Source organism: Ursus arctos, unplaced genomic scaffold (genome assembly GCF_023065955.2).
Source record: "Ursus arctos isolate Adak ecotype North America unplaced genomic scaffold, UrsArc2.0 scaffold_21, whole genome shotgun sequence".
NCBI lineage: Eukaryota > Metazoa > Chordata > Mammalia > Carnivora > Ursidae > Ursus > Ursus arctos.
The window spans coordinates 38,643,777-38,656,037 of NW_026622886.1; the positions used below are offsets into that span (position 1 = coordinate 38,643,777).

At 42.3% G+C, this 12,261-nt stretch overlaps 1 protein-coding gene across 1 annotated transcript in view; it reads right to left on the bottom strand.

The window, feature by feature from the left end:
- KCNMB4 (potassium calcium-activated channel subfamily M regulatory beta subunit 4) overlaps positions 1-12,261 on the bottom strand; it is a 161,724-nt gene that overhangs the window by 84,933 nt on the left and 64,530 nt on the right. The window lies entirely within an intron of this gene.

Below are 12,261 nucleotides of genomic sequence, written 5' to 3' on the forward strand. Positions count from 1 at the left end.
CTCTAGAAGGGCTTCCGTGGCAGCCTGTGCCTTCCTCCTCAGCTTTAGCGGTAGCCACCCCTCTCCTTGCCACTTACGCTTTGCGGTCTCAAACTCCTCGTGGTTTCTAGAGTGCATACTGCTGTTTTGTGCATTTTTGCTCTCGTAGAGTCCAATTCACCCCGCTAAAATAGTTCCCACCAATTCTCTGATACCTGGGACACATCACAGAGGGGGCAGGAAGGTCATGAGCCCAGGCACCTTCAAAAAAGCCTACAGATATTGCCCTTTGATTTATCTATGAAAAAAATTAAACGTAGACGCTCAGAGATGCAGACAGGAATGAGATGTGAAGACGTGCTTCATATAACTTTAAATTTAGGCCCATTATTGGATCAGTCTACCTGTAATGCATTATAAAGAAATTTTTTCAATAAATCTTTTCATTATTTTGTGAATTAAATAACTTTCATAAGCCTCCTTAGATTTTTTAAATTTAAAGCTCATCTTTATTATGCCAGAAACCTTCAAAAATGGCCATGACCCTCCCTTGACATCTGACACTGCTGCTGACCCGTTCTCTAACTTGTCTCCCCTAACTCCCTTCTTTCCCACATCACTTCTGTATCTATAGAGACATCTTTTGCTCTGTTTTCCCTATTAGACAATGAGCTGATTGAGATCAGATTCTCCTAGGCACCAGGCAAGCAAATTTGAGACAAATTCCAGATATTAGGATAATAATAACACAATAATACATAACACTAATATGCACATTTCAACAAAGTGCCCTGCATCTTTCATTGGACTGTAACACATTTTAATGGACTCAAACCTCCCAGAAATCCTCTGAGATGAGAAACTGAGACCTAAGAGTCACAGTCAAGAAACGGGAGAGCCAGGATTCAAACCCAGACAATCCAGCTTCAGAACAAGTGCGCTCAGCCACTCCACCAGTGGTTCTCAAATTTCGGTGTGCATCCGAATGACCTGGAGGGCTTATTACTGAAACACAGATTGTTGGGCCCCAACCCTTGAGTCTTTAAATCAGCAGATTTATACCATGCTGTGGTGCTATGAAAAATAATGAACCAAAATGTTTAAGTTATTCCATTTACATTCCTCAATGATGATTTACTCTGATTAAATAGATAAACCATATTTCAGAAAATAAGTTTGTACCTTTTAAGAAGAAATCAGCTTTTCAGAGGATTTTGTAAAGACTAAGTTCTCATATGTAATTGGTCATTTCTCTAAAAGAGCACAGAATTTTGAGACTGATAGGTCTGGGTTCAAAAAGCCCCTATGACAAGCTCTGTGTTTGCACCTACTTTACAAGGGAAATGGGTGCAGGGAAATAAATAACCTATTCAAGTTGCTAAGCCAGCATGCACCCCTCTGGAATGGCCGCCCTAAGAATAAGGCTGAGCTCAGGGCAAAATATTCCCTGGTCGACTATCTGATCATACCAGCTCAGCCCACTGCTCCACACCCAGTTCTTTCTAGCCTTGTTTATTCCTCTCTGTAAAAGTAAAACCCTTCTCTGCCTGACCTCTGAGATGCTTGCAGACCTCATGGATGGAGCATTCTCCCCTTCGGTGGTCCCCTTACCCCATTACAATCATTTCTCCCCCATCCACCCCCACACCCACTTGCAATGATTCTTTCAAATAAAGTCTCTCCTTACCTAAATCTGGATTTCTTTTGTATGTGACACCAGTTTGGATTTGCCTAGAAATACCAAGATTTTTCACCTACCTGGAATCCTGCGTACCTGCTGAGACATAATCTCCCAACAGCATCTTCCAACAGTAAATGATACCCCTGAATTATAATGAACAGGAGCTTCGAAGTGCTTACTTCTACCACTTCTGACTTACTGGGATGTGACTGCATCATGGTCTGTCATGTAAATCTAGGGTACATTTTCCTAAGAATGTTCTAGATCCCCACAGAGCGAGCTTCTCTGGGGGTGCCGAGGAGACACACTTGTTTAAGGAGCTGAGCTCCGATAAAGCTCTGAAAAGTGATGCAGTGTGTTCTGGAGGTGATTATGCAAGAAGCCTACCCTCTCTGGGTTAAGAGGGCATTTCAAGCTTATGTTTTCTCAGCAGTTTTGGGATGCTCGAATCTGCCCTGCAACGTCCTTGTCCTCACTACGTGGTTGACAAATATTGGGAAACTCAGCACCCAATTCCACATTCAGGCATCTCCAGTAGAAAGCACTTCCTTTTCCTGAGGTAAATATGCTCTGCCTACAACTTCCGTCCATTCGTTCATTCATCCATAATACTCCCCATCCTTTGGTTTGTGTTATGCGTTGAATTGTGTGCCCCCCCAAAATATTCTTACGTTGAAATCCTAGCCACCAGCACCTCAGAATGTGACCTTATTTGGGAATTGGCTTGTTGCAGATATAATTAGTTAAGACGAGGTCATACTGGAGTACCATGGCCCCTAATCCAATATGACTACTGTCCTTATAAAAATGGGTATTTTGGACAGACACACTCATTGGGAGAATGTCGTATGAACATAAAGGCAGAGATCAGGGTGATGCTTCTACAAGCCAAGGAACCTCAGCGATTGCTAGCAAACCACCAAAAGCTAGGAGAGAGGGAGGATATAGATTCTTCCTCACAGCCCTAATTTTAAAAGGAACCAACCTTCTCAGACTTTGAGCCTCCGAGACTATGCAACAATAAATTCTGTTGTGTAAGCCACCAGTCTGTGGTACTTTGTCCTGGCAGCTTAGCAAACTAATACAGATTGTTATTAAAGATAATAATAATGATGATAGATGCTAATATTTATTAAGTCCTTACTCTGTCCAAGAACTCTTCCTCAGTGCAATGCTATGAGGTAGGTACTTTTTTTAATCCTCATATGGTAGACAGAATAATGGGTCCCAAAAGATGTCCACATCCTCACCCCTGAAGCCTGTGAATATAAATAGGATAGATTGCATGGCAAAGGGGAATCCAGTTTGCAGATGGAATTAAGCCTCCTTATCAGCTAACTCTGAGATGGACAGATTATCCTGGATTCCTTGAGTAGGCCCAATGCAATCATAACAGTTCTTATAATTGAATAGTGAAGAGAAAAGAAAATCAGAGAGAGAACAATGTGAGAAGGGCTTGGCCTAGCATTTCTGCTTTTGAAGATGGAAGAAAAGGGCGAGAACCTGAATGGAGGTGGCCTGTAGAGGGTAGAAAAAGAGGAAATGGATTCTTTCCTAGAGCCTCCAGAAAGAATGCAGCCCTGTTGATATCTTGATTTTGGCCCAGTGAGACCCATTTTAGAGTCTGACGTCCGGCTGTAAGACAATAAATTTAGATTGGTTTATGTTGGTATATTCACAGTAGTTTGTTATGAGAACAACGAATATACCCCCGTTCCACGTAAGGGATCTACAGTCTAGAGAGTCTATATAATGTGCCCAAGGCCATGCAAGTAGCACAAGATGAAGCCAAAATTGGAACTCAGGTCTCTATAACACAGAGCTTCTATTTCTTTTTTTTTTTTTTTTTTCAGAGCTTCTATTTCTACTTACCGTGATAAATTTTTTAAAAGATTTTATTTATTTATTTGACAGAGAGAGGGAGAGAGCACAAGCAGGGGGAGTGACAGGCAGAGGGAGGGGAGAGGAAGAAGCAGGCTCCCAGCTGAGCAGAGAGCCCGATGAGGGGCTTGATCCCAGGACCCTAGGATCATGACCTGAGCCGAAGGCAGACACTTAACCAACTGAGCCACCCAGACGCCTTTACCATAGTAATTTGTAAAAAAAAAAAGTTCTAGTCCCTCTAGACAGCTTTTCACATATTTGTAAGTAGGTATCATATCCTCCTTTAGTTTTCCCTAGAAAAAGCATAGTTTCATTAGCCAGTCTTCAGATGACAATTTCAAGTCCCCTAACCATCCTGGAAAATATGGCAGCCAAGCTGAACACAGTGCTAGTAATGCTCCAACACCACCTTTGTGCACTTCAATCCACTTTGCCAAAATGGGATTTATAACGCATAAAATTTCAGCAATATTTTTTGAGTTTTTCAAAAAATGAAGTGATGGTTTTCTTATATTGACAAATTGGCTGTGAACTTAATGTTCCTACAAAATGAGTCATTTGAATTGGAACATTAATTTCTTTGAGCAGCCGGGTCCATATTAGTCTGAGAAAAGTGCCATTGCTCTGTCCCCACACAGATCATCGCTATGAAGTCCCTAACTCGGCCATAGTCGTAATAGTTCAGGCGTCCTTCTTGACTTCCCACCCCAGTTCTCAGATCCTGGAGGGGATCAGCCCCCTCTGGAAGAGCGTGTGGTGTGAGAGGTACCCGGCCAGCCTTGCTCCACCTGGAGAGATCAGCTGTGGCCTGAAACAGATTGAATGAGACCACGTGCTTTGTATTGGAGACAAGGTCTTCCTAAGAAAGAGTGGCTGGGAGAGTGTATCTTCAGGTGTGAAATAACCACACGACCTGTAAGAACTGCAAATGCATCATAATTAGGGAAACAGAGAGAAGAATACACCCAGCTCTCACAGTGTTTTGGTATTGGCCCATGAAAGCCAAAAGTTAACTTTTCGCAACCAGTTGTTAAAACACAGCCATTATTATAAAGTAAATTATATAAACTTACAACTTCACTGTTTATATTTTTAAAAAGGTATTAAATCCTCAAAACTCATCACTTCCTAATTATTTCACCACACTGGACTATCATCTCGGCTCTCGAGGTTGTCTTTGCTCTATCTCTATGACTGGAATACCGTACAACGGCGCACTGCGGCGCATTATCTTCCCAACACCGAGTTCAGCGATGTCACACTGATAGCCCGCCCTGAGCCAAGTGGGTAGACTTACACCAAAGAAATCGGCAAACGCTATAAATGAGAGCATCCCTCTCACCCCTGGTTGGGTGTCATTTAACAGCGCACCACTTCCCATCAGGAAACCTTCCCACCTCGCATCCCCCAAACACACACAAACACTCCACCCTGCTCCCCGCGTCCAGGATTGAAGTCATCGGCCTCATCATTTCATCCAATAATTATAAAGGGCAAAGTAAACATCTCTGTAGGTTTTTTTCTTTCCTTTTAAACATTTTTTTTTTCTAGCTTGGAAGATTTTATTCACACATTTATACTTCATCTGTTTCCTCTTTAAATTTCAGAGTAGATTTGAATTTTATAATAACACAGAGTTGGCATTTAGGATATGCTGTCTCAGAAAGGAGAATTTTAAGAACTAACGCAGATACCGCAGTGTTTTGGGTGTCTTTTGGTCTCATGTATGGGATATTATGGAAAACCTTCCCGGGCACCCCTCTTCCTAAGTGACCTTTTATGTCCATTGTCCTGAAGCTCTGTCATTGAAGATATTCCAAGGTTTGCTCTAGAGTCCTAATTTCATTAACCTTACAACTTAATCAAGATTCCCCTCTTTAGCCACAAACATGCTTTTGAAAAGTTGTTGGGTTTGGCCATTTATTTGGGGTGAGTGGCAGAGAAGGAAATGGGCTCAATTATCAGGGACAAGGTATTTTTTCACTTTTCATTATTAAAATCAAATGTCACTCCACTCAGTCCCCTTCAAGAAAGAGTCACCTTACAGGGTACGGAAGGCAAACGTAACCAGTTGAACCCCTCCCCCACCTTACTGCCGGCACATAAGTGGGACGGGGTCAAATGACGGAAGGACGGAGGAGGAGTACGAGGCCCCTGCCAATCACGCTAGATGAGAAACCTGTGAGGACCCGTGGAGCCGAACCCTGAGTTCAGAGACAATTAACCTGGAGTTTACAGTCTGCTCGGAGGTCTAAGTAAGGAAGGACTAGGTAATTAGGGGATTATAACGTAGCTAACGTTCATTGAACACCCATTTTGTGCCAGACACTCTATTAGGCATGATGCATTTTGCATGTATTATCTGTCCATACATTATCTTACCAATTACCTTAACTAAATGGCCCAGAAGAGTCAATACTCTGACTCAGAGTGTCTTTACACACTTCCAGGAAAGAGATTTAAACAATCTGGCTAATAATGGCAAATAAACCTTAAAGAAACCAAAAACTGCTTCATGGCTCCAATAAGATGAATTTTGTGGAGATCCCAGAAAAAAAGCTGTTGAGCAAACAAAGCTGAGTTTATTAAATTTACACCAGCAGGGGAGGTGACCTTGACAAAGCCTTGGGAGTTACTCCAAAAGAGAAAGTAAGGATTTTTGGATTTTAAGTCTGAACCCAAGTGGTTTAAGGCACTCTTTGAAGGCACAGAACTTACTGGGACTGAGGCAAGTCCACAGGATAATAGTTGAGGATTGGTGAGGCAACGAGGTGAGCATCATGGGACAAGTCTTGATTATTGTCCTTAATAAGTGAGCTTCTTTCTGATTTTGGAGGGAATCCCTTGTATTTTGTGATAGATTCTTGGAACTTCTCCAAAGATTTGGCCCTCTAGGGCATTGTGGAAACAAGATTCTTGGAAGGTGTTGTCTCTCTGTCCTAAAGACCAGGTAGGGCATTTCCTTTAACCTTCATGTAATCCTCCTTTTTCTTATGGCATTCCACCTCCTTAAGAAACATTAGAACACTTAAGAGTTTCTTAATCATTAGACCATTTTCCTTTGCTTTTTTTCATACAGAGATCTAGATCTTCAGTTCCTTCCAAAACAGTCCCCACGTCGTGCGGTTGGTATTAGCTCCCCTGTATCTAGACAGCTGACAAGTCCTGGTGAATAGAGTGCACACTGCCTTCTGGCTCACTTTGGCTCCAGTAAAGAGTTATTATTCCAGGAGTGAGTTTGTAACCAAACTATCGTGAGTTCGCTCCTTGGTGAGTCACAGATACAAACAACATCAGGGAGTTGTCACACAATAAAGTCTATTTGTAGCAAATTAGGAGATCACCGGGAATAACTTCCCAAGCCGTGACTCCCCGAGCGAGGGTGAATGGGTTCCTTTTGTGTGGAGTTAGAAGGAGTATTTAGGTGGAGAGGCAGCAGAAGGTTGCGCAGGCACCTTGAGGAAGCATGTCTGTACCGACATTGTATGTTATGTAAATGAGGTTGGTGCTCCTTCTGGGCAGAGATTTTGGTATTCAAATGAGGTAAAGCTAACTTGGTCACTCCACGGTCCATCTGTGCAGGGGTGAGTCAGGTGTTGAGTTCGAATGAGTCTGGGTGGTCTGGGCCCCTGGAGTTCTTGCTTCAGGGGTAGTTCATGTTTCCATCGCAGAACATTATGCCCATTGGGTCTTTTGTCAGAGTTAAGAGACAAACTAGAAAGAAGAGCTCAAGGAAAAATGTGGGACAAATGTCGGTGAGTACAAGCAGGTAGGCAGTAAAGGTTAGGTCTTGGGGTCAAGATGGTGACAAGTTGAGATCTTTTTTTTGACATATCCAGCCTGTTAATTCCTTGTTTTTGTCTTATGGTCTGACATGTTAACAAACAAGGTTAACTCTGGATTTTCTAGAGGTGTTCCTAATATATTTGTTCAGGGTATGGACTGTTCCTGGTCAGAGGTTAGGCAGTCATGGGTTACCCCTTTGGAAAAAAAAAGAAAAGAAAAGAAAAGAAAAGAGAAAGAAAGAGAGAGAAAGAAAGAGAAAGAAAGAAAGGAGAGAAAAGAAAAGAAAAGAGAATAAAAGGAAAGTAGCAGGACTTAAAGTATTATTACCCGGGAAGGAAATGTGTGAAGGACTAAGTACGAGAATTTCATGAGGTAAGGCTACCTGCTAAGAAATACAGTGTCTTTTTAGTAAGAAACGAAGATTGTGTGGTGTCTCTCCCAATCCTATGAGGCCTCCAAATGTGGGGCAATGATGGCTGGAAGCCGGTGGCGTGGGCGGTGAAAGGATTCACGGGAGGCGGAACAGACGAGATAGAAGTGTATGGAATACACCGCAAGGGAGCTGCGGGCAGGGCAGCAGAGGAGAGGCTCTCTGCCCCCAAGGAAGTGAGTGGGGGCCATATTTAAAGGGGAAAGGTAAGGAGGTATGGCGACATATGGAATTCTCCCTTTTTTTGATAACTGTGCCTGGTTGTAAGTAGCCAGTTAGGGCCTCTGGATATTTTGAGGTGGGTCACCCAAGGGGCCTGTCTATATTCATTCGGGGGGCACTGTGGCCCTTTCTACGTTCCATCACTCAAGCCTCTGTGCCCAGAAGTGGCCTCTACAGATTGCACATCATGAGACCCCACGAGTCTGAGGAAGACCCTCAACAGCAGTAGTCTTCACTACTTTAGCGGCCGGTACTATGACTCTGGGACTAGGAAGGTGGGCTTTTGCCACTGGGTGAAAAGAAAAGCTGTAGTGAGCTTTTCTCTGATAAATACTGAAAAAGGATTTCAACTCCCTCCATTTTTACCTCAGTCTGTACTTTCTAATTGACTAAGTGCCTTCCAGCTTATCTCTTAACTCAGGCAAAAGACAGGGCGGGCAAAACATCCCGTGATGGGAACGGAAACTACCCCTTCAGGCAATAGGGACTGCCCTGACACCAGCAAGACCCTGCATGATTGGCCCCAAGACGGTGATTGACCTGACCTTTACTGCTGACCTGCATGTACCCACCGACCTCTGTCCCACATTTTCCGTACATAACCTGGAAGTATTTTCAGTGCTCTGGGGACAGTCTTTGAGACGCTAGTCCACTGTCTTCCTGGTACTGGTCTCACTGAAATAAATCCCCTTCTTGTTTCACCCCCGCTTGTCTCTCTGCCTCTGGATTTTGTAAGTGGCAAGTGGCAGAAGCTGGTCTGTTTGGGACTCCCAGGGCTAGGTGTTCTTGAACCCTTAGGCCCCAGTTACAATACCATGAAATTGAGTCAAAACGACAAAGGCTTGTCCGGATTGTTTATTTATGAATATGTAGAAAGGTTTAAGATACTTAAGTTGACCCAGGGTAAGAAGATGTTAAAAAGCTAACTTTAAATTACAAAATGTCAGCTCAAGTTTGAGTTCCCAAGGAAGAATTTTGATTACTGATAACGGTAAAATCACAAAGAGGCATGGTCATTTTAAAACAGTTGGAAACTAACCGCCTGCAGTAGTTATAAGATCCAAGCAGCCTCTCAACTGACTATGAATGAAGTCTGAACGGCCTGGGAAAGTTTGGAACGACTTTCACCTGTACAAAGTGAGAGATTTGCCCCCTTGGGATTAGTCTTGTCCTAGGTGATAAAATTTGATTTGACAAAATTATAACATTCCTTCTAACATAAAGTCTTTACTGAGTTAAAACTGTTAAGAAGGTAAGACAAGAATTGCAGGGAAACTTAAGGCCCATAATGTCCTAAGAGGGGGGGCCTGGATGGCTCAGTTGGTAGAGCATGTGACTCTTGATCTCAGGGGTGTTAAGTTCGAGCCCCACGTTGGGTGTAGAGTACTTAAAAACAAAATCTTAAAAAGAAAGAAAGAAAGAGTGAGTAGAAGTAGGAGGGCACCTCATTGAAGCGTAACTGGTAAGGCATATTGTTGACTCCCAGGAAAGCTCAAGCAGGTTTAACTACCTCAATCTAACATAAGGAACTACTACGGAAAGCATAGCACAGATATAGAAGTCTAGAATATGTAACCCCACAATGAAATAGTTTTTGGGTTTAGTGTCACAGGAAAGTAAAGAACGGCTACTTTATTTATGAGTCTGATGTCCTGAGCAAATCTAACCTTCGCGCGTTGAGTTTCTTGACAGGACAGGACAGATACAAGTTGTACAAGGACCAGTATAAGTTATGATGATCTTTTTAGTAGGTTTCAACTCTTTTGCTTACTGTTTTTAGACGTTTTTATGCAAGCTTGGATAGGTGTGAATGCATCGACATGAACCTTGATGGAGTCAGCCCTCAAAATTCTTTTGGTTTAGAAATAATTTTTAGTTCATAGGAGTGCGGAACTTCATGAAGACCTTCAATCTGGTTTTGATTTAGACACAGGGATACCAATAAGTGAGTTTCCAAATTAGCTTTGGCGTGAGTCTGAGTAGGGGAATGCTTGGGACTCTCAAGAAAGATCTTCACAGGACACTTAATCCGGCAGACCCTTCTGCATAATAGATTCTTCCAATGACATCAGCAGGTTAGTGTTACAAAGGATAAAGGAATGTTCCTTGGTTAAAGTCCAAAGGTAAAAGTTATGGGCTGGGACAGAGAGAGTGCTCAGGATTATTCGAGCTCCCACCTCTGGAGAAGTTTGTTGACCCTGAGGGAGAGGCGATATAATAACGCCAGGGCTTACGGTTGGTATTAAAGCTATCCACTACCAAAAACATTTGCAAAGCTGTCATTTAACATTTAAAGAAATTTCAACTTGTGAATTCAAGAGTAAAGAGCTCACTACATGGCTCGCCTTCCGAGCACCTTTATTGTTCACTCACTGTAATTTTTTCCTTCCTTTTTTTCACTAGAACAATTGTTTTCCAACACCTTTCCTGCTAACAACATCTACAGGCATCTTTCTCGGGAGTTTCTCTCCCATGATGCTTTTAGTAGTTTTATCTACTAAGGACATTAGTTTATTCCCATTCTTGGGTCTCTGGGGCTTTATCAAAAATTTCCCTGATGTATTAAAGATCTGGCAATGGGACTATTCCCAATTTTGGTCTTTGCTTGCGTGTTAACACCCCTATTTCTAACTTAAGGTTATTCATAAAAAGTGAGGAAAGAGCAAGGATCACATATGCTTCACCGTCTACTCTTGAAATCTATCTGCTGTTACTGGCAAGTCCATTCCCGAAGTCTCCAATGACTTCTTTTGGAAGCCTCTTCATGTCAGCCAAAAAATGCAGACAATTGGGCTTTGCTTGCTTTTAGTGCCTGTCAAATGAATAATTGTGTTCTTATCAAAAGTTCCCTACTGTAATTCTGCTGGGCTCCTCCTTCTTATGTTTAGTCCATGTAACGCCTCTAACCCATGCACTTTCTAATTGGTGGTATTTCACCAAGAATATTTCAAAATTATAGCAAAGCCACTTCCTGATTCCTGACTCTTGGAAACAGTATGAGAGAATAAATGTCTGCAGTTAATAAGTATTAGTTGGAGGTTATTATTATTATTGTCATTATGGACCAAAAAAATCAATAAGCTATGTTTCTCGTCTCAAAAGGTGGGGAGGTAAGGAAGAAGTAGCGATTAATAGACATATAATACATGATAAAATCTTGCAATACATGCTGAATTCCGAGAAGAATAGAGTTATGTACAAACTGCCATGGGATCACAGAGGGGGAAGAGATTAATTTTGCAGGTAGGATGCAGGGAGGAGGTTGGGCCTGGAAGGTAAGGTAGAATTTCCCCAGACAGGAAAGGATATAAGAAACAATGTGTACAAAGAACATAATGGATCCTGGGAGCATTCATTCATTCATTCATTCATCCACCCAATAAATATTTATTTAGCACCTTATTGTGTTGGGCACTGTGCCAGTAATGGAAAAAAAATCCCACCATCATTCTACCTTCACGGAGCTTATCATCTAATGGAAAAGATAATAGGCAAGAAACAAATAAATATATAAGCATAAGCAGCAATAAGTACTACAAAGGAAGAAAGCAGGATAAAGAGGAAGAGGATGACAAGAGAAACCTACTTACATAGGATGGTTAGGGAAGGCTTCTAGGGAGAGTCAATATTTAAGCTCACCCCTAATGGATAAGAAGAAACACATATGCAAATACGGTGAGAAGAGAGGTCCAAGTCACAGCACAGGACGGCATACATACAGACCCTGAGGGGAGTACAGTGCATCTGGACTGTAGGGCATGGGATGGGAATGTTGAGCTATTAGGAAAAGGGTTCTAGGGGTGCCTGGGTGGCTCAGTCAGTTAAACATCTGCCTTCAGCTCAGGTCATGATCCCAGGGTCCTGGGATCGAGTCCCACATCAGGCTCCTTGCTCTGCAGGGAGCCTGCTTCTCCCTCTGCCTGCCACTTCCCCTGCTTGTGCTCTCTAACAAATAAATAAATAAAATCCTTTAAAAAAAAAAAAAGGAAAAGGGTTTATATGCTTTGATATATTTCAGTTAATTTTTCATAAGGATGAATTATCTGAGCCACGTAAATGATTCCCTATCCACGTTGTCTGATAATATTTTGTCCCATTACTAATTCTGCCATTGCATTGTCTGCCCATCACTGAGCTTCAGACAAAGACCTACGAAGGCATCAGAGCTCTTGCAATGTGTGTTCGGGGCACGGAACAGGTAAGGACAGGAGGTAATAGATGTGGGAATCACCAGGTAAGACCATTTAGAGAAAAGCAATGTAAATTATCTCTCCATCAT